Source organism: Aulostomus chinensis, chromosome 4 (genome assembly GCF_037954235.1).
Source record: "Aulostomus chinensis isolate RoL2024-O1b breed Wild chromosome 4, RoL_Achi_v1.0, whole genome shotgun sequence".
Lineage (NCBI taxonomy): Eukaryota > Metazoa > Chordata > Actinopteri > Syngnathiformes > Aulostomidae > Aulostomus > Aulostomus chinensis.
The window spans coordinates 32,276,920-32,295,285 of NC_141323.1; the positions used below are offsets into that span (position 1 = coordinate 32,276,920).

An 18,366-nucleotide genomic window follows, 5' to 3' on the forward strand; every position below is an offset into this window, starting at 1 on the left:
ATGTCATCTAGAGAAAAGTACTGCATCTGCCATCTGTCTACTTCAAATTAACCACTGCATGACATTCCATTCCAAAGCTGTGGAGGGCGCTTCAAGAAAAGGTGTGTGAGGGAAGCTCGCTCATGCTGGTCCCCAAACACTAAAAGCTGCCCTTTCCTCACAATGAAACAAAAAAGCTTACAGCACCTGGTATTCCCAGGCGGTCTCCCATCCAAGTACTAACCAGGCCCAACCCTGCTTAGCTTCCGAGATCAGACGAGATCGGGCGTGTTCAGAGTGGTATGGCCGTAAGCCCTTGACTCTGACACACATGGGCTCTATATCCATTTCACACAATTTACAACCTCAGAAAAAAAGTGAAGCGCAACAGCCTCAGGGTCTTTTCACACGCCAAATAGGTGTCCTGTCAATAAAAGAAAAGAATGTTGATGTCATCTAGAGAAAAGTACTGCATCTGCCATCTGTCTACTTCAAATTAACCACTGCATGACATTCCATTCCAAAGCTGTGGAGGGCGCTTCAAGAAAAGGTGTGTGAGGGAAGCTCGCTCATGCTGGTCCCCAAAGACTCAAAGCTGCCCTTTCCTCACAAATAAATAAAAAAGCTTACAGCACCTGGTATTCCCAGGCAGTCTTCCATCCAAGTACTAACCAGGCCCAACCCTGCTGAGCTTCCGAGATCAGACGAGATCGGGCGTGTTCATAGTGGTATGGCCGTAAGCTCTTGACTCTCACACACATGGGCTCTATATCCATTTCACACACTTTACAACCTCAGAAAAAAAGTGATGCGCAACAGCCTCAGGGTCTTTTCACACGCCAAATCGGTGTCCTGTCAATAAAACAAAAGAATGTTGATGTCATCGAGAGAAAAGTACTGCATCTGCCATCTGTCTTCTTCAAATTAACCACTGCATGAAATTCCATTCCAAAGCTGCAGAGGGCCCTTCAAGAAAAGGTGTGTGAGGGAAGCTCGCTCATGCTGGTCCCCAAAGTCTCAAAGCGGCCCTTTCCTCACAATGAAACAAAAAATCTTACAGCACCTGGTATTCCCAGGCGGTCTTCCATCCAAGTACTAACCAGGCCCGACCCTGCTAAGCTTCCGAGATCAGACGAGATCGGGCGTGTTCATAGTGGTATGGCCGTAAGCCCTTGACACTCACACACATGGGCTCTATATCCATTTCACTCACTTTACAACCTCAAAAAAAATGTGATGTGCAACAGCCTCACGGCCTTTTCACACACCAAATCGGTGTCCTGTCAATAAAAGAAAAGAATGTTGATGTCATCGAGAGAAAAGTACTGCATCTGCCATCTGTCTTCTTCAAATTAACCACTGCATGAAATTCCATTCCAAAGCTGCAGAGGGCGCTTCAAGAAAAGGTGTGTGAGAGAAGCTTGCTCATGCTGGTCCCCAAAGACTCAAAGCGGCCCTTTCCTCACAATGAAACAAAAAAGCTTACAACACCTGGTATTCCCAGGCGGTCTTCGATCCAAGTACTAACCAGGCCCGACCCTGCTTAGCTTCCAAGATCAGACGAGAGCGGGCGTGTTCAGAGTAGTACGGCCATAAGCCTTTGACTCTGACACACATGGGCTCTATATCCATTTCACACAATTTACAACCTCAGAAAAAAAGTGATGCGCAACAGCCTCAGGGTCTTTTCACACGCCAAATCGGTGTCCTGTCAATAAAAGAAAAGAATGTTGATGTCATCTAGAGAAAAGTACTGCATCTGCCATCTGTCTACTTCAAATTAACCACTGCATGACATTCCATTCCAAAGCTGTGGAGGGCGCTTCAAGAAAAGGTGTGTGAGGGAAGCTCGCTCATGCTGGTCCCCAAACACTCAAAGCTGCCCTTTCCTCACAATGAAACAAAAAAGCTTACAGCACCTGGTATTCCCAGGCGGTCTCCCATCCAAGTACTAACCAGGCCCAACCCTGCTAAGCTTCCGAGATCAGACGAGATCGGGCGTGTTCAGAGTGGTATGGCCGTAAGCCCTTGCCTCTCACACACATGGGCTCTAAATCCATTTCACTCACTTTACAACCTCAAAAAAAAATGTGATGTGCAACAGCCTCACGGTCTTTTTACACACCAAATAGTTGTCCTGTCAATATCAAGAAAAGAATGTTGATGTCATCTCGAGAAAAGTACTGCATCTGAAATCTGTCTACTTCAAATTACACACTGCATGACATTCCATTCGAAAGCTGTGGAGGGCGCTTCAAGAAAAGGTGTGTGAGGGAAGCTCGCTCATGCTGGTCCCCAAACACTCAAAGCTGCCCTTTCCTCACAATGAAACAAAAAAGCTTACAGCACCTGGTATTCCCAGGCGGTCTCCCATCCAAGTACTAACCAGGCCCGACCCTGCTTAGCTTCCAAGATCAGACGAGATCGGGCGTGTTCAGAGTGGTATGGCCGTAAGCCTTTGACTCTGACACACATGGGCTCTATATCCATTTCACACACTTTACAACCTCAGAAAAAAAGTGATGCGCAACAGCCTCAGGGTCTTTTCACACGCCAAATACGTGTCCTGTCAATAAAAGAAAAGAATGTTGATGTCATCGAGAGAAAAGTACTGCATCTGCCATCTGTCTTCTTCAAATTAACCACTGCATGACATTCCATTCCAAAGCTGCGGAGGGCGCTTCAAGAAAAGGTGTGTGAGGGAAGCTCGCTCATGCTGGTCCCCAAAGACTCAAAGCGGCCCTTTCCTCACAAAGAAACAAAAAAGCTTACAGCATCTGGTATTCCCAGGCGGTCTTCCATCCAAGTACTAACCAGGCCCGACCCTGCTAAGCTTCCGAGATCAGACGAGATCGGGCGTGTTCAGAGTGGTATGGCCGTAAGCCCTTGACTCTCACACACATGGGCTCTATATCCATTTCACACACTTTACAACCTCAGAAAAAAAGTGATGCGCAACAGCCTCAGGGTCTTTTCACACGCCAAATCGGTGTCCTGTCAATAAAACAAAAGAATGTTGATGTCATCGAGAGAAAAGTACTGCATCTTCCATCTGTCTTCTTCAAATTAACCACTGCATGAAATTCCATTCCAAAGCTGCAGAGGGCCCTTCAAGAAAAGGTGTGTGAGGGAAGCTCGCTCATGCTGGTCCCCAAAGTCTCAAAGCGGCCCATTCCTCACAATGAAACAAAAAAGCTTACAGCACCTGGTATTCCCAGGCGGTCTTCCATCCAAGTACTAACCAGGCCCGACCCTGCTAAGCTTCCGAGATCAGACGAGATCGGGCGTGTTCAGAGTGGTATGGCCGTAAGCCCTTGACTCTCACACACATGGGCTCTATATCCATTTCACACAATTTACAACCTCAGAAAAAAAGTGATGCGCAACAGCCTCACGGTCATTTTACACACCAAATCGGTGTCCTGTCAATAAAAGAAAAGAATGTTGATGTCATCGAGAGAAAAGTACTGCATCTGCAATCTGTCTTCTTCAAATTAACCACTGCATGAAATTCCATTCCAAAGCTGCAGAGGGCGCTTCAAGAAAAGGTGTGTGAGGGAAGCTCGCTCATGCTGGTCCCCAAAGACTCAAAGCGGCCCTTTCCTCACAATGAAACAAAAAAGCTTACAACACCTGGTATTCCCAGGCAGTCTTCGATCCAAGTACTAACCAGGCCCGACCCTGCTTAGCTTCCAAGATCAGACGAGAGCGGGCGTGTTCAGAGTAGTATGGCCATAAGCCTTTGACTCTGACACACATGGGCTCTATATCCATTTCACACAATTTACAACCTCAGAAAAAAAGTGATGCGCAACAGCCTCAGGGTCTTTTCACACGCCAAATCGGTGTCCTGTCAATAAAAGAAAAGAATGTTGATGTCATCTAGAGAAAAGTACTGCATCTGCCATCTGTCTACTTCAAATTAACCACTGCATGACATTCCATTCCAAAGCTGTGGAGGGCGCTTCAAGAAAAGGTGTGTGAGGGAAGCTCGCTCATGCTGGTCCCCAAACACTCAAAGCTGCCCTTTCCTCACAATGAAACAAAAAAGCTTACAGCACCTGGTATTCCCAGGCAGTCTACCATCCAAGTACTAACCAGGCCCAACCCTGCTTAGCTTCCGAGATCAGACGAGATCGGGCGTGTTCAGAGTGGTATGGCCGTAAGCCCTTGCCTCTCACACACATGGGCTCTAAATCCATTTCACTCACTTTACAACCTCAAAAAAAAATGTGATGTGCAACAGCCTCACGGTCTTTTTACACACCAAATAGTTGTCCTGTCAATATCAAGAAAAGAATGTTGATGTCATCTCGAGAAAAGTACTGCATCTGAAATCTGTCTACTTCAAATTACACACTGCATGACATTCCATTCGAAAGCTGTGGAGGGCGCTTCAAGAAAAGGTGTGTGAGGGAAGCTCGCTCATGCTGGTCCCCAAACACTCAAAGCTGCCCTTTCCTCACAATGAAACAAAAAAGCTTACAGCACCTGGTATTCCCAGGCGGTCTCCCATCCAAGTACTAACCAGGCCCGACCCTGCTTAGCTTCCAAGATCAGACGAGATCGGGCGTGTTCAGAGTGGTATGGCCGTAAGCCCTTGACTCTCACACACATGGGCTCTATATCCATTTCACACACTTTACAACCTCAGAAAAAAAGTGATGCGCAACAGCCTCAGGGTCTTTTCACACGCCAAATACGTGTCCTGTCAATAAAAGAAAAGAATGTTGATGTCATCGAGAGAAAAGTACTGCATCTGCCATCTGTCTTCTTCAAATTAACCACTGCATGACATTCCATTCCAAAGCTGCGGAGGGCGCTTCAAGAAAAGGTGTGTGAGGGAAGCTCGCTCATGCTGGTCCCCAAAGACTCAAAGCGGCCCTTTCCTCACAAAGAAACAAAAAAGCTTACAGCATCTGGTATTCCCAGGCGGTCTTCCATCCAAGTACTAACCAGGCCCGACCCTGCTAAGCTTCCGAGATCAGACGAGATCGGGCGTGTTCAGAGTGGTATGGCCGTAAGCCCTTGACTCTCACACACATGGGCTCTATATCCATTTCACACACTTTACAACCTCAGAAAAAAAGTGATGCGCAACAGCCTCAGGGTCTTTTCACACGCCAAATCGGTGTCCTGTCAATAAAACAAAAGAATGTTGATGTCATCGAGAGAAAAGTACTGCATCTTCCATCTGTCTTCTTCAAATTAACCACTGCATGAAATTCCATTCCAAAGCTGCAGAGGGCCCTTCAAGAAAAGGTGTGTGAGGGAAGCTCGCTCATGCTGGTCCCCAAAGTCTCAAAGCGGCCCATTCCTCACAATGAAACAAAAAAGCTTACAGCACCTGGTATTCCCAGGCGGTCTTCCATCCAAGTACTAACCAGGCCCGACCCTGCTAAGCTTCCGAGATCAGACGAGATCGGGCGTGTTCAGAGTGGTATGGCCGTAAGCCCTTGCCTCTCACACACATGGGCTCTAAATCCATTTCACTCACTTTACAACCTCAAAAAAAAATGTGATGTGCAACAGCCTCACGGTCTTTTTACACACCAAATAGTTGTCCTGTCAATATCAAGAAAAGAATGTTGATGTCATCTCGAGAAAAGTACTGCATCTGAAATCTGTCTACTTCAAATTACACACTGCATGACATTCCATTCGAAAGCTGTGGAGGGCGCTTCAAGAAAAGGTGTGTGAGGGAAGCTCGCTCATGCTGGTCCCCAAACACTCAAAGCTGCCCTTTCCTCACAATGAAACAAAAAAGCTTACAGCACCTGGTATTCCCAGGCGGTCTCCCATCCAAGTACTAACCAGGCCCGACCCTGCTTAGCTTCCAAGATCAGACGAGATCGGGCGTGTTCAGAGTGGTATGGCCGTAAGCACTTGACTCTCACACACATGGGCTCTATATCCATTTCACACAATTTACAACCTCAGAAAAAAAGTGATGCGCAAAAGCCTCACGGTCATTTTACACACCAAATCGGTGTCCTGTCAATAAAAGAAAAGAATGTTGATGTCATCGAGAGAAAAGTACTGCATCTGCAATCTGTCTTCTTCAAATTAACCACTGCATGAAATTCCATTCCAAAGCTGCAGAGGGCGCTTCAAGAAAAGGTGTGTGAGGGAAGCTCGCTCATGCTGGTCCCCAAAGACTCAAAGCGGCCCTTTCCTCACAATGAAACAAAAAAGCTTACAACACCTGGTATTCCCAGGCAGTCTTCGATCCAAGTACTAACCAGGCCCGACCCTGCTTAGCTTCCAAGATCAGACGAGAGCGGGCGTGTTCAGAGTAGTATGGCCATAAGCCTTTGACTCTGACACACATGGGCTCTATATCCATTTCACACAATTTACAACCTCAGAAAAAAAGTGATGCGCAACAGCCTCAGGGTCTTTTCACACGCCAAATCGGTGTCCTGTCAATAAAAGAAAAGAATGTTGATGTCATCTAGAGAAAAGTACTGCATCTGCCATCTGTCTACTTCAAATTAACCACTGCATGACATTCCATTCCAAAGCTGTGGAGGGCGCTTCAAGAAAAGGTGTGTGAGGGAAGCTCGCTCATGCTGGTCCCCAAACACTCAAAGCTGCCCTTTCCTCACAATGAAACAAAAAAGCTTACAGCACCTGGTATTCCCAGGCGGTCTACCATCCAAGTACTAACCAGGCCCAACCCTGCTTAGCTTCCGAGATCAGACGAGATCGGGCGTGTTCAGAGTGGTATGGCCGTAAGCCCTTGCCTCTCACACACATGGGCTCTAAATCCATTTCACTCACTTTACAACCTCAAAAAAAAATGTGATGTGCAACAGCCTCACGGTCTTTTTACACACCAAATAGTTGTCCTGTCAATATCAAGAAAAGAATGTTGATGTCATCTCGAGAAAAGTACTGCATCTGAAATCTGTCTACTTCAAATTACACACTGCATGACATTCCATTCGAAAGCTGTGGAGGGCGCTTCAAGAAAAGGTGTGTGAGGGAAGCTCGCTCATGCTGGTCCCCAAACACTCAAAGCTGCCCTTTCCTCACAATGAAACAAAAAAGCTTACAGCACCTGGTATTCCCAGGCGGTCTCCCATCCAAGTACTAACCAGGCCCGACCCTGCTTAGCTTCCAAGATCAGACGAGATCGGGCGTGTTCAGAGTGGTATGGCCGTAAGCCCTTGACTCTCACACACATGGGCTCTATATCCATTTCACACACTTTACAACCTCAGAAAAAAAGTGATGCGCAACAGCCTCAGGGTCTTTTCACACGCCAAATACGTGTCCTGTCAATAAAAGAAAAGAATGTTGATGTCATCGAGAGAAAAGTACTGCATCTGCCATCTGTCTTCTTCAAATTAACCACTGCATGACATTCCATTCCAAAGCTGCGGAGGGCGCTTCAAGAAAAGGTGTGTGAGGGAAGCTCGCTCATGCTGGTCCCCAAAGACTCAAAGCGGCCCTTTCCTCACAAAGAAACAAAAAAGCTTACAGCATCTGGTATTCCCAGGCGGTCTTCCATCCAAGTACTAACCAGGCCCGACCCTGCTAAGCTTCCGAGATCAGACGAGATCGGGCGTGTTCAGAGTGGTATGGCCGTAAGCCCTTGACTCTCACACACATGGGCTCTATATCCATTTCACACACTTTACAACCTCAGAAAAAAAGTGATGCGCAACAGCCTCAGGGTCTTTTCACACGCCAAATCGGTGTCCTGTCAATAAAACAAAAGAATGTTGATGTCATCGAGAGAAAAGTACTGCATCTTCCATCTGTCTTCTTCAAATTAACCACTGCATGAAATTCCATTCCAAAGCTGCAGAGGGCCCTTCAAGAAAAGGTGTGTGAGGGAAGCTCGCTCATGCTGGTCCCCAAAGTCTCAAAGCGGCCCATTCCTCACAATGAAACAAAAAAGCTTACAGCACCTGGTGTTCCCAGGCGGTCTTCCATCCAAGTACTAACCAGGCCCGACCCTGCTAAGCTTCCGAGATCAGACGAGATCGGGCGTGTTCAGAGTGGTATGGCCGTAAGCCCTTGACTCTCACACACATGGGCTCTATATCCATTTCACACAATTTACAACCTCAGAAAAAAAGTGATGCGCAACAGCCTCACGGTCATTTTACACACCAAATCGGTGTCCTGTCAATAAAAGAAAAGAATGTTGATGTCATCGAGAGAAAAGTACTGCATCTGCAATCTGTCTTCTTCAAATTAACCACTGCATGAAATTCCATTCCAAAGCTGTGGAGGGCGCTTCAAGAAAAGGTGTGTGAGGGAAGCTCGCTCATGCTGGTCCCCAAACACTCAAAGCTGCCCTTTCCTCACAATGAAACAAAAAAGCTTACAGCACCTGGTATTCCCAGGCGGTCTACCATCCAAGTACTAACCAGGCCCAACCCTGCTTAGCTTCCGAGATCAGACGAGATCGGGCGTGTTCAGAGTGGTATGGCCGTAAGCCCTTGCCTCTCACACACATGGGCTCTAAATCCATTTCACTCACTTTACAACCTCAAAAAAAAATGTGATGTGCAACAGCCTCACGGTCTTTTTACACACCAAATAGTTGTCCTGTCAATAACAAGAAAAGAATGTTGATGTCATCTCGAGAAAAGTACTGCATCTGAAATCTGTCTACTTCAAATTACACACTGCATGACATTCCATTCGAAAGCTGTGGAGGGCGCTTCAAGAAAAGGTGTGTGAGGGAAGCTCGCTCATGCTGGTCCCCAAACACTCAAAGCTGCCCTTTCCTCACAATGAAACAAAAAAGCTTACAGCACCTGGTATTCCCAGGCGGTCTCCCATCCAAGTACTAACCAGGCCCGACCCTGCTTAGCTTCCAAGATCAGACGAGATCGGGCGTGTTCAGAGTGGTATGGCCGTAAGCACTTGACTCTCACACACATGGGCTCTATATCCATTTCACACACTTTACAACCTCAGAAAAAAAGTGATGCGCAACAGCCTCAGGGTCTTTTCACACGCCAAATACGTGTCCTGTCAATAAAAGAAAAGAATGTTGATGTCATCGAGAGAAAAGTACTGCATCTGCCATCTGTCTTCTTCAAATTAACCACTGCATGACATTCCATTCCAAAGCTGCGGAGGGCGTTTCAAGAAAAGGTGTGTGAGGGAAGCTCGCTCATGCTGGTCCCCAAAGACTCAAAGCGGCCCTTTCCTCACAAAGAAACAAAAAAGCTTACAGCATCTGGTATTCCCAGGCGGTCTTCCATCCAAGTACTAACCAGGCCCGACCCTGCTAAGCTTCCGAGATCAGACGAGATCGGGCGTGTTCAGAGTGGTATGGCCGTAAGCCCTTGACTCTCACACACATGGGCTCTATATCCATTTCACACACTTTACAACCTCAGAAAAAAAGTGATGCGCAAAAGCCTCAGGGTCTTTTCACACGCCAAATCGGTGTCCTGTCAATAAAACAAAAGAATGTTGATGTCATCGAGAGAAAAGAACTGCATCTGCCATCTGTCTTCTTCAAATTAACCACTGCATGAAATTCCATTCCAAAGCTGCAGAGGGCGCTTCAAGAAAAGGTGTGTGAGGGAAGCTCGCTCATGCTGGTCCCCAAAGTCTCAAAGCGGCCCTTTCCTCACAATGAAACAAAAAAGCTTACAGCACCTGGTATTCCCAGGCGGTCTTCCATCCAAGTACTAACCAGGCCCGACCCTGCTAAGCTTCCGAGATCAGACGAGATCGGGCGTGTTCAGAGTGGTATGGCCGTAAGCCCTTGACTCTCACACACATGGGCTCTATATCCATTTCACTCACTTTACAACCTCAAAAAAAATGTGATGTGCAACAGCCTCACGGTCTTTTTACACACCAAATAGTTGTCCTGTCAATACAAAGAAAAGAATGTTGATGTCATCTCGAGAAAAGTACTGCATCTGCAATCTGTCTACTTCAAATTACACACTGCATGACATTCCATTCCAAAGCTGTGGAGGGCGCTTCAAGAAAAGGTGTGTGAGGGAAGCTCGCTCATGCTGGTCCCCAAAGACTCAAAGCGGCCCTTTCCTCACAATGAAACCAAAAAGCTTACAGCAACTGGTATTTCCAGGCGGTCTCCCATCCAAGTACTATCCAGGCCCGACCCTGCTTAGTTTCCGCGATCAGACGAGTTCAGAATGGTATGGCCGTAAGCCCCTGACTCTGACACACATGGGCTCTATATCCATTTCACACACTTTACAACCTCAGAAAAAAAGTGATGCGCAACAGCCTCACGGTCTTTTCACACGCCAAATACGTGTCCTGTCAATAAAAGAAAAGAATGTTGATGTCATCGAGAGAAAAGTACTGCATCTGCCATCTGTCTTATTCAAATTAACCACTGCATGACATTCCATTCCAAAGCTGCGGAGGGCGCTTCAAGAAAAGGTGTGTGAGGGAAGCTCGCTCATGCTGGTCCCAAAAGACTCAAAGCGGCCCTTTCCTCACAAAGAAACAAAAAAGCTTACAGTATCTGGTATTCCCAGGCGGTCTTCCATCCAAGTACTAACCAGTCCCGACCCTGCTTAGCTTCCGAGATCAGACGAGATCGGGCGTGTTCAGAGTGGTATGGCCGTAAGCCCTTGACTCTGACACACATGGGCTCTATATCCATTTCACACACTTTACAACCTCAGAAAAAAAGTGATGCGCAACAGCCTCAGGGTCTTTTCACACGCCAAATCGGTGTCCTGTCAATAAAAGAAAAGAATGTTGATGTCATCGAGAGAAAAGTACTGCATCTGCCATCTGTCTTCTTCAAATTAACCACTGCATGAAATTCCTTTCCAAAGCTGCAGAGGGCGCTTCAAGAAAAGGTGTGTGAGGGAAGCTCGCTCATACTGGTCCCCAAAGACTCAAAGCGGCCCTTTCCTCACAATGAAACAAAAAAGCTTCCAGCACCTGGTATTCCCAGGCGGCCTTCCATCCAAGTACTACCCAGGCCCGACCCTGCTAAGCTTCCGAGATCAGACGAGATCGGGCGTGTTCAGAGTGGTATGGCCGTAAGCCCTTGACTCTCAGACACATGGGCTCTATATCCATTTCACTCACTTTAAAACCTCAAAAAAAATGTGATGTGCAACAGCCTCACGGTCTTTTTACACACCAAATAGTTGTCCTGTCAATGCAAAGAAAAGAATGTTGATGTCATCTAGAGAAAAGTACTGCATCTGCAATCTGTCTACTTCAAATTACACACTGCATGACATTCCATTCGAAAGCTGTGGAGGGCGCTTCAAGAAAAGGTGTGTGAGGGAAGCTCGCTCATGCTGGTCCCCAAACACTCAAAGCTGCCCTTTCCTCACAATGAAACAAAAAAGCTTACAGCACCTGGTATTCCCAGGCGGTCTCCCATCCAAGTACTAACCAGGCCCGACCCTGCTTAGCTTCCGAGATCAGACGAGATCGGGCGTGTTCAGAGTGGTATGGCCGTAAGCCCTTGACTCTCACACACATGGGCTCTATATCCATTTCACTCACTTTACAACCTCAAAAAAAATGTGATGTGCAACAGCCTCACAGTCTTTTTACACACCAAATAGTTGTCCTGTCAATACAAAGAAAAGAATGTTGATGTCATCTAGAGAAAAGTACTGCATCTGCCATCTGTCTTCTTCAAATTAACCACTGCATGACATTCCATTCCAAAGCTGCGGAGGGCGCTTCAAGAAAAGGTGTGTGAGGGAAGCTCGCTCATGCTGGTCCCCAAAGACTCAAAGCGGCCCTTTCCTCACAAAGAAACAAAAAAGCTTACAGCATCTGGTATTCCCAGGCGGTCTTCCATCCAAGTACTAACCAGGCCCGACCCTGCTAAGCTTCCGAGATCAGACGAGATCGGGCGTGTTCAGAGTGGTATGGCCGTAAGCCCTTGACTCTCACACACATGGGCTCTATATCCATTTCACACACTTTACAACCTCAGAAAAAAAGTGATGCGCAAAAGCCTCAGGGTCTTTTCACACGCCAAATCGGTGTCCTGTCAATAAAACAAAAGAATGTTGATGTCATCGAGAGAAAAGAACTGCATCTGCCATCTGTCTTCTTCAAATTAACCACTGCATGAAATTCCATTCCAAAGCTGCAGAGGGCGCTTCAAGAAAAGGTGTGTGAGGGAAGCTCGCTCATGCTGGTCCCCAAAGTCTCAAAGCGGCCCTTTCCTCACAATGAAACAAAAAAGCTTACAGCACCTGGTATTCCCAGGCGGTCTTCCATCCAAGTACTAACCAGGCCCGACCCTGCTAAGCTTCCGAGATCAGACGAGATCGGGCGTGTTCAGAGTGGTATGGCCGTAAGCCCTTGACTCTCACACACATGGGCTCTATATCCATTTCACTCACTTTACAACCTCAAAAAAAATGTGATGTGCAACAGCCTCACGGTCTTTTTACACACCAAATAGTTGTCCTGTCAATACAAAGAAAAGAATGTTGATGTCATCTCGAGAAAAGTACTGCATCTGCAATCTGTCTACTTCAAATTACACACTGCATGACATTCCATTCCAAAGCTGTGGAGGGCGCTTCAAGAAAAGGTGTGTGAGGGAAGCTCGCTCATGCTGGTCCCCAAAGACTCAAAGCGGCCCTTTCCTCACAATGAAACCAAAAAGCTTACAGCAACTGGTATTTCCAGGCGGTCTCCCATCCAAGTACTATCCAGGCCCGACCCTGCTTAGTTTCCGCGATCAGACGAGTTCAGAATGGTATGGCCGTAAGCCCCTGACTCTGACACACATGGGCTCTATATCCATTTCACACACTTTACAACCTCAGAAAAAAAGTGATGCGCAACAGCCTCACGGTCTTTTCACACGCCAAATACGTGTCCTGTCAATAAAAGAAAAGAATGTTGATGTCATCGAGAGAAAAGTACTGCATCTGCCATCTGTCTTATTCAAATTAACCACTGCATGACATTCCATTCCAAAGCTGCGGAGGGCGCTTCAAGAAAAGGTGTGTGAGGGAAGCTCGCTCATGCTGGTCCCAAAAGACTCAAAGCGGCCCTTTCCTCACAAAGAAACAAAAAAGCTTACAGCATCTGGTATTCCCAGGCGGTCTTCCATCCAAGTACTAACCAGTCCCGACCCTGCTTAGCTTCCGAGATCAGACGAGATCGGGCGTGTTCAGAGTGGTATGGCCGTAAGCCCTTGACTCTGACACACATGGGCTCTATATCCATTTCACACACTTTACAACCTCAGAAAAAAAGTGATGCGCAACAGCCTCAGGGTCTTTTCACACGCCAAATCGGTGTCCTGTCAATAAAAGAAAAGAATGTTGATGTCATCGAGAGAAAAGTACTGCATCTGCCATCTGTCTTCTTCAAATTAACCACTGCATGAAATTCCTTTCCAAAGCTGCAGAGGGCGCTTCAAGAAAAGGTGTGTGAGGGAAGCTCGCTCATACTGGTCCCCAAAGACTCAAAGCGGCCCTTTCCTCACAATGAAACAAAAAAGCTTCCAGCACCTGGTATTCCCAGGCGGCCTTCCATCCAAGTACTAACCAGGCCCGACCCTGCTAAGCTTCCGAGATCAGACGAGATCGGGCGTGTTCAGAGTGGTATGGCCATAAGCCCTTGACTCTCAGACACATGGGCTCTATATCCATTTCACTCACTTTAAAACCTCAAAAAAAATGTGATGTGCAACAGCCTCACGGTCTTTTTACACACCAAATAGTTGTCCTGTCAATGCAAAGAAAAGAATGTTGATGTCATCTAGAGAAAAGTACTGCATCTGCAATCTGTCTACTTCAAATTACACACTGCATGACATTCCATTCGAAAGCTGTGGAGGGCGCTTCAAGAAAAGGTGTGTGAGGGAAGCTCGCTCATGCTGGTCCCCAAACACTCAAAGCTGCCCTTTCCTCACAATGAAACAAAAAAGCTTACAGCACCTGGTATTCCCAGGCGGTCTCCCATCCAAGTACTAACCAGGCCCGACCCTGCTTAGCTTCCGAGGTCAGACGAGATCGGGCGTGTTCAGAGTGGTATGGCCGTAAGCCCTTTACTCTTACAAACATGGGCTCTATATCCATTTCACACACTTTACAACCTCAGAAAAAAAGTGATGCCCAACAGCCTCAGGGTCTTTTCACACGCCAAATCGGTGTCCTGTCAATAAAAGAAAAGAATGTTGATGTCATCGAGAGAAAAGTACTGCATCTGCCATCTGTCTTCTTCAAATTAACCACTGCATGAAATTCCATTCCAAAGCTGCAGAGGGCGCTTCAAGAAAAGGTGTGTGAGGGAAGCTCGCTCTTGCTGGTCCCCAAAGACTCAAAGCGGCCCTTTCCTCACAATGAAACAAAAAAGCTTAGAGCACCTGGTATTCCCAGGCGGTCTTCCATCCAAGTACTAACCAGGCCCGACCCTGCTAAGCTTCCGAGATCAGACGAGATCGGGCGTGTTCAGAGTGGGATGGCCGTAAGCCCTTGACTCATATACACATGGGCTCTATATCCATTTCACTCACTTTACAACCTCAGAAAAAAAGTGACGTGCAACAGCCTCACGGTCTTTTCAAACGCCAAATAGGTGTCCTGTCAATACAAAGAAAAGAATGTTGATGTCATCTAGAGAAAAGTACTGCATCTGCAATCTGTCTACTTCAAATTACACACTGCATGACATTCCATTCGAAAGCTGTGGAGGGCGCTTCAAGAAAAGGTGTGTGAGGGAAGCTCGCTCATGCTGGTCCCCAAACACTCAAAGCTGCCCTTTCCTCACAATGAAACAAAAAAGCTTACAGCACCTGGTATTCCCAGGCGGTCTCCCATCCAAGTACTAACCAGGCCCGACCCTGCTTAGCTTCCGAGATCAGACGAGATCGGGCGTGTTCAGAGTGGTATGGCCGTAAGCCCTTGACTCTCACACACATGGGCTCTATATCCATTTCACTCACTTTACAACCTCAAAAAAAATGTGATGTGCAACAGCCTCACAGTCTTTTTACACACCAAATAGTTGTCCTGTCAATACAAAGAAAAGAATGTTGATGTCATCTAGAGAAAAGTACTGCATCTGCCATCTGTCTTCTTCAAATTAACCACTGCATGACATTCCATTCCAAAGCTGCGGAGGGCGCTTCAAGAAAAGGTGTGTGAGGGAAGCTCGCTCATGCTGGTCCCCAAAGACTCAAAGCGGCCCTTTCCTCACAAAGAAACAAAAAAGCTTACAGCATCTGGTATTCCCAGGCGGTCTTCCATCCAAGTACTAACCAGGCCCGACCCTGCTAAGCTTCCGAGATCAGACGAGATCGGGCGTGTTCAGAGTGGTATGGCCGTAAGCCCTTGACTCTCACACACATGGGCTCTATATCCATTTCACACACTTTACAACCTCAGAAAAAAAGTGATGCGCAAAAGCCTCAGGGTCTTTTCACACGCCAAATCGGTGTCCTGTCAATAAAACAAAAGAATGTTGATGTCATCGAGAGAAAAGAACTGCATCTGCCATCTGTCTTCTTCAAATTAACCACTGCATGAAATTCCATTCCAAAGCTGCAGAGGGCGCTTCAAGAAAAGGTGTGTGAGGGAAGCTCGCTCATGCTGGTCCCCAAAGTCTCAAAGCGGCCCTTTCCTCACAATGAAACAAAAAAGCTTACAGCACCTGGTATTCCCAGGCGGTCTTCCATCCAAGTACTAACCAGGCCCGACCCTGCTAAGCTTCCGAGATCAGACGAGATCGGGCGTGTTCAGAGTGGTATGGCCGTAAGCCCTTGACTCTCACACACATGGGCTCTATATCCATTTCACTCACTTTACAACCTCAAAAAAAATGTGATGTGCAACAGCCTCACGGTCTTTTTACACACCAAATAGTTGTCCTGTCAATACAAAGAAAAGAATGTTGATGTCATCTCGAGAAAAGTACTGCATCTGCAATCTGTCTACTTCAAATTACACACTGCATGACATTCCATTCCAAAGCTGTGGAGGGCGCTTCAAGAAAAGGTGTGTGAGGGAAGCTCGCTCATGCTGGTCCCCAAAGACTCAAAGCGGCCCTTTCCTCACAATGAAACCAAAAAGCTTACAGCAACTGGTATTTCCAGGCGGTCTCCCATCCAAGTACTATCCAGGCCCGACCCTGCTTAGTTTCCGCGATCAGACGAGTTCAGAATGGTATGGCCGTAAGCCCCTGACTCTGACACACATGGGCTCTATATCCATTTCACACACTTTACAACCTCAGAAAAAAAGTGATGCGCAACAGCCTCACGGTCTTTTCACACGCCAAATACGTGTCCTGTCAATAAAAGAAAAGAATGTTGATGTCATCGAGAGAAAAGTACTGCATCTGCCATCTGTCTTATTCAAATTAACCACTGCATGACATTCCATTCCAAAGCTGCGGAGGGCGCTTCAAGAAAAGGTGTGTGAGGGAAGCTCGCTCATGCTGGTCCCAAAAGACTCAAAGCGGCCCTTTCCTCACAAAGAAACAAAAAAGCTTACAGCATCTGGTATTCCCAGGCGGTCTTCCATCCAAGTACTAACCAGTCCCGACCCTGCTTAGCTTCCGAGATCAGACGAGATCGGGCGTGTTCAGAGTGGTATGGCCGTAAGCCCTTGACTCTGACACACATGGGCTCTATATCCATTTCACACACTTTACAACCTCAGAAAAAAAGTGATGCGCAACAGCCTCAGGGTCTTTTCACACGCCAAATCGGTGTCCTGTCAATAAAAGAAAAGAATGTTGATGTCATCGAGAGAAAAGTACTGCATCTGCCATCTGTCTTCTTCAAATTAACCACTGCATGAAATTCCTTTCCAAAGCTGCAGAGGGCGCTTCAAGAAAAGGTGTGTGAGGGAAGCTCGCTCATACTGGTCCCCAAAGACTCAAAGCGGCCCTTTCCTCACAATGAAACAAAAAAGCTTCCAGCACCTGGTATTCCCAGGCGGCCTTCCATCCAAGTACTAACCAGGCCCGACCCTGCTAAGCTTCCGAGATCAGACGAGATCGGGCGTGTTCAGAGTGGTATGGCCATAAGCCCTTGACTCTCAGACACATGGGCTCTATATCCATTTCACTCACTTTAAAACCTCAAAAAAAATGTGATGTGCAACAGCCTCACGGTCTTTTTACACACCAAATAGTTGTCCTGTCAATGCAAAGAAAAGAATGTTGATGTCATCTAGAGAAAAGTACTGCATCTGCAATCTGTCTACTTCAAATTACACACTGCATGACATTCCATTCGAAAGCTGTGGAGGGCGCTTCAAGAAAAGGTGTGTGAGGGAAGCTCGCTCATGCTGGTCCCCAAACACTCAAAGCTGCCCTTTCCTCACAATGAAACAAAAAAGCTTACAGCACCTGGTATTCCCAGGCGGTCTCCCATCCAAGTACTAACCAGGCCCGACCCTGCTTAGCTTCCGAGATCAGACGAGATCGGGCGTGTTCAGAGTGGTATGGCCGTAAGCCCTTTACTCTTACAAACATGGGCTCTATATCCATTTCACACACTTTACAACCTCAGAAAAAAAGTGATGCCCAACAGCCTCAGGGTCTTTTCACACGCCAAATCGGTGTCCTGTCAATAAAAGAAAAGAATGTTGATGTCATCGAGAGAAAAGTACTGCATCTGCCATCTGTCTTCTTCAAATTAACCACTGCATGAAATTCCATTCCAAAGCTGCAGAGGGCGCTTCAAGAAAAGGTGTGTGAGGGAAGCTCGCTCTTGCTGGTCCCCAAAGACTCAAAGCGGCCCTTTCCTCACAATGAAACAAAAAAGCTTAGAGCACCTGGTATTCCCAGGCGGTCTTCCATCCAAGTACTAACCAGGCCCGACCCTGCTAAGCTTCCGAGATCAGACGAGATCGGGCGTGTTCAGAGTGGGATGGCCGTAAGCCCTTGACTCATATACACATGGGCTCTATATCCATTTCACTCACTTTACAACCTCAGAAAAAAAGTGACGTGCAACAGCCTCACGGTCTTTTCAAACGCCAAATAGGTGTCCTGTCAATACAAAGAAAAGAATGTTGATGTCATCTAGAGAAAAGTACTGCATCTGCCATCTGTCTACTTCAAATTACACGCTGCATGACATTCAATTTCAAAGCTGCAGAAAGGCGCTTCAAGAAAAGGTGTGTGAGGGAAGCTCGCTCATGCTGGTCCCCAAAGACTCAAAGCTGCCCTTTCCTCACAAAGAAACAAAATAGCTTACAGCACCTGGTATTCCCAGGCGGTCTTCCATCCAAGTACTAACCAGGCCCGACCCTGCTAAGCTTCCGAGATCAGACGAGATCGGGCGTGTTCAGAGTGGTATGGCCGTAAGCCCTTGACTGTGACACACATGGGCTCTATATCCATTTCACACACTTTACAACCTCAGAAAAAAAGTGATGCGCAACAGCCTCAGGGTTTTTTCACACGCCAAATAGG

General features: G+C 47.0%; 31 non-coding genes and 9 pseudogenes across 31 annotated transcripts; all 40 read right to left on the bottom strand.

Moving 5' to 3' along the window:
• Window positions 1-174: 174 nt before the first annotated feature.
• Window positions 175-293, bottom strand: LOC147267192 (5S ribosomal RNA). Its single transcript, XR_015112946.1, has one exon. It is a non-coding gene; the product is annotated as a 5S ribosomal RNA (ribosomal RNA).
• Window positions 294-602: 309 nt separating this feature from the next.
• Window positions 603-721, bottom strand: LOC147267193 (5S ribosomal RNA). The gene has a single exon (XR_015115405.1). It is a non-coding gene; the product is annotated as a 5S ribosomal RNA (ribosomal RNA).
• A 309-nt stretch (window positions 722-1,030) lies between these two features.
• On the bottom strand, window positions 1,031-1,149 carry LOC147267194 (5S ribosomal RNA; annotated as a pseudogene).
• Window positions 1,150-1,458: 309 nt separating this feature from the next.
• LOC147267195 (5S ribosomal RNA) lies at window positions 1,459-1,577 on the bottom strand (annotated as a pseudogene).
• Window positions 1,578-1,886: 309 nt separating this feature from the next.
• LOC147267196 (5S ribosomal RNA) lies at window positions 1,887-2,005 on the bottom strand. The gene has a single exon (XR_015113009.1). It is a non-coding gene; the product is annotated as a 5S ribosomal RNA (ribosomal RNA).
• Window positions 2,006-2,316: 311 nt separating this feature from the next.
• LOC147267197 (5S ribosomal RNA) lies at window positions 2,317-2,435 on the bottom strand. Its single transcript, XR_015112838.1, has one exon. It is a non-coding gene; the product is annotated as a 5S ribosomal RNA (ribosomal RNA).
• A 309-nt stretch (window positions 2,436-2,744) lies between these two features.
• LOC147267198 (5S ribosomal RNA) lies at window positions 2,745-2,863 on the bottom strand. The gene has a single exon (XR_015115258.1). It is a non-coding gene; the product is annotated as a 5S ribosomal RNA (ribosomal RNA).
• A 309-nt stretch (window positions 2,864-3,172) lies between these two features.
• LOC147267199 (5S ribosomal RNA) lies at window positions 3,173-3,291 on the bottom strand. Its single transcript, XR_015114144.1, has one exon. It is a non-coding gene; the product is annotated as a 5S ribosomal RNA (ribosomal RNA).
• Window positions 3,292-3,600: 309 nt separating this feature from the next.
• On the bottom strand, window positions 3,601-3,719 carry LOC147267200 (5S ribosomal RNA; annotated as a pseudogene).
• Window positions 3,720-4,028: 309 nt separating this feature from the next.
• LOC147267201 (5S ribosomal RNA) lies at window positions 4,029-4,147 on the bottom strand. Its single transcript, XR_015113077.1, has one exon. It is a non-coding gene; the product is annotated as a 5S ribosomal RNA (ribosomal RNA).
• A 311-nt stretch (window positions 4,148-4,458) lies between these two features.
• Window positions 4,459-4,577, bottom strand: LOC147267202 (5S ribosomal RNA). The gene has a single exon (XR_015112840.1). It is a non-coding gene; the product is annotated as a 5S ribosomal RNA (ribosomal RNA).
• A 309-nt stretch (window positions 4,578-4,886) lies between these two features.
• LOC147267203 (5S ribosomal RNA) lies at window positions 4,887-5,005 on the bottom strand. The gene has a single exon (XR_015115259.1). It is a non-coding gene; the product is annotated as a 5S ribosomal RNA (ribosomal RNA).
• A 309-nt stretch (window positions 5,006-5,314) lies between these two features.
• On the bottom strand, window positions 5,315-5,433 carry LOC147267204 (5S ribosomal RNA). The gene has a single exon (XR_015114145.1). It is a non-coding gene; the product is annotated as a 5S ribosomal RNA (ribosomal RNA).
• A 311-nt stretch (window positions 5,434-5,744) lies between these two features.
• Window positions 5,745-5,863, bottom strand: LOC147267205 (5S ribosomal RNA). The gene has a single exon (XR_015112841.1). It is a non-coding gene; the product is annotated as a 5S ribosomal RNA (ribosomal RNA).
• A 309-nt stretch (window positions 5,864-6,172) lies between these two features.
• LOC147267206 (5S ribosomal RNA) lies at window positions 6,173-6,291 on the bottom strand (annotated as a pseudogene).
• Window positions 6,292-6,600: 309 nt separating this feature from the next.
• Window positions 6,601-6,719, bottom strand: LOC147267207 (5S ribosomal RNA). Its single transcript, XR_015115537.1, has one exon. It is a non-coding gene; the product is annotated as a 5S ribosomal RNA (ribosomal RNA).
• Window positions 6,720-7,030: 311 nt separating this feature from the next.
• On the bottom strand, window positions 7,031-7,149 carry LOC147267208 (5S ribosomal RNA). The gene has a single exon (XR_015112843.1). It is a non-coding gene; the product is annotated as a 5S ribosomal RNA (ribosomal RNA).
• Window positions 7,150-7,458: 309 nt separating this feature from the next.
• On the bottom strand, window positions 7,459-7,577 carry LOC147267209 (5S ribosomal RNA). The gene has a single exon (XR_015115260.1). It is a non-coding gene; the product is annotated as a 5S ribosomal RNA (ribosomal RNA).
• Window positions 7,578-7,886: 309 nt separating this feature from the next.
• Window positions 7,887-8,005, bottom strand: LOC147267210 (5S ribosomal RNA). The gene has a single exon (XR_015114172.1). It is a non-coding gene; the product is annotated as a 5S ribosomal RNA (ribosomal RNA).
• A 309-nt stretch (window positions 8,006-8,314) lies between these two features.
• LOC147267211 (5S ribosomal RNA) lies at window positions 8,315-8,433 on the bottom strand. The gene has a single exon (XR_015115538.1). It is a non-coding gene; the product is annotated as a 5S ribosomal RNA (ribosomal RNA).
• A 311-nt stretch (window positions 8,434-8,744) lies between these two features.
• On the bottom strand, window positions 8,745-8,863 carry LOC147267212 (5S ribosomal RNA). Its single transcript, XR_015112844.1, has one exon. It is a non-coding gene; the product is annotated as a 5S ribosomal RNA (ribosomal RNA).
• A 309-nt stretch (window positions 8,864-9,172) lies between these two features.
• Window positions 9,173-9,291, bottom strand: LOC147267213 (5S ribosomal RNA). Its single transcript, XR_015115261.1, has one exon. It is a non-coding gene; the product is annotated as a 5S ribosomal RNA (ribosomal RNA).
• A 309-nt stretch (window positions 9,292-9,600) lies between these two features.
• LOC147267214 (5S ribosomal RNA) lies at window positions 9,601-9,719 on the bottom strand. The gene has a single exon (XR_015114146.1). It is a non-coding gene; the product is annotated as a 5S ribosomal RNA (ribosomal RNA).
• A 728-nt stretch (window positions 9,720-10,447) lies between these two features.
• LOC147267215 (5S ribosomal RNA) lies at window positions 10,448-10,566 on the bottom strand. Its single transcript, XR_015114777.1, has one exon. It is a non-coding gene; the product is annotated as a 5S ribosomal RNA (ribosomal RNA).
• A 309-nt stretch (window positions 10,567-10,875) lies between these two features.
• LOC147267216 (5S ribosomal RNA) lies at window positions 10,876-10,994 on the bottom strand (annotated as a pseudogene).
• A 310-nt stretch (window positions 10,995-11,304) lies between these two features.
• LOC147267217 (5S ribosomal RNA) lies at window positions 11,305-11,423 on the bottom strand. Its single transcript, XR_015114750.1, has one exon. It is a non-coding gene; the product is annotated as a 5S ribosomal RNA (ribosomal RNA).
• Window positions 11,424-11,733: 310 nt separating this feature from the next.
• LOC147267218 (5S ribosomal RNA) lies at window positions 11,734-11,852 on the bottom strand. Its single transcript, XR_015115262.1, has one exon. It is a non-coding gene; the product is annotated as a 5S ribosomal RNA (ribosomal RNA).
• A 309-nt stretch (window positions 11,853-12,161) lies between these two features.
• LOC147267219 (5S ribosomal RNA) lies at window positions 12,162-12,280 on the bottom strand. The gene has a single exon (XR_015114148.1). It is a non-coding gene; the product is annotated as a 5S ribosomal RNA (ribosomal RNA).
• Window positions 12,281-13,008: 728 nt separating this feature from the next.
• On the bottom strand, window positions 13,009-13,127 carry LOC147267220 (5S ribosomal RNA). Its single transcript, XR_015114288.1, has one exon. It is a non-coding gene; the product is annotated as a 5S ribosomal RNA (ribosomal RNA).
• A 309-nt stretch (window positions 13,128-13,436) lies between these two features.
• On the bottom strand, window positions 13,437-13,555 carry LOC147267221 (5S ribosomal RNA; annotated as a pseudogene).
• Window positions 13,556-13,865: 310 nt separating this feature from the next.
• On the bottom strand, window positions 13,866-13,984 carry LOC147267222 (5S ribosomal RNA). Its single transcript, XR_015115490.1, has one exon. It is a non-coding gene; the product is annotated as a 5S ribosomal RNA (ribosomal RNA).
• Window positions 13,985-14,293: 309 nt separating this feature from the next.
• On the bottom strand, window positions 14,294-14,412 carry LOC147267223 (5S ribosomal RNA; annotated as a pseudogene).
• A 310-nt stretch (window positions 14,413-14,722) lies between these two features.
• Window positions 14,723-14,841, bottom strand: LOC147267224 (5S ribosomal RNA). The gene has a single exon (XR_015114761.1). It is a non-coding gene; the product is annotated as a 5S ribosomal RNA (ribosomal RNA).
• A 310-nt stretch (window positions 14,842-15,151) lies between these two features.
• LOC147267225 (5S ribosomal RNA) lies at window positions 15,152-15,270 on the bottom strand. Its single transcript, XR_015115263.1, has one exon. It is a non-coding gene; the product is annotated as a 5S ribosomal RNA (ribosomal RNA).
• Window positions 15,271-15,579: 309 nt separating this feature from the next.
• On the bottom strand, window positions 15,580-15,698 carry LOC147267226 (5S ribosomal RNA). The gene has a single exon (XR_015114149.1). It is a non-coding gene; the product is annotated as a 5S ribosomal RNA (ribosomal RNA).
• A 728-nt stretch (window positions 15,699-16,426) lies between these two features.
• On the bottom strand, window positions 16,427-16,545 carry LOC147267227 (5S ribosomal RNA). Its single transcript, XR_015114289.1, has one exon. It is a non-coding gene; the product is annotated as a 5S ribosomal RNA (ribosomal RNA).
• Window positions 16,546-16,854: 309 nt separating this feature from the next.
• On the bottom strand, window positions 16,855-16,973 carry LOC147267228 (5S ribosomal RNA; annotated as a pseudogene).
• A 310-nt stretch (window positions 16,974-17,283) lies between these two features.
• On the bottom strand, window positions 17,284-17,402 carry LOC147267229 (5S ribosomal RNA). The gene has a single exon (XR_015114772.1). It is a non-coding gene; the product is annotated as a 5S ribosomal RNA (ribosomal RNA).
• A 309-nt stretch (window positions 17,403-17,711) lies between these two features.
• On the bottom strand, window positions 17,712-17,830 carry LOC147267230 (5S ribosomal RNA; annotated as a pseudogene).
• Window positions 17,831-18,141: 311 nt separating this feature from the next.
• On the bottom strand, window positions 18,142-18,260 carry LOC147267231 (5S ribosomal RNA). The gene has a single exon (XR_015114150.1). It is a non-coding gene; the product is annotated as a 5S ribosomal RNA (ribosomal RNA).
• Window positions 18,261-18,366: the final 106 nt, after the last annotated feature.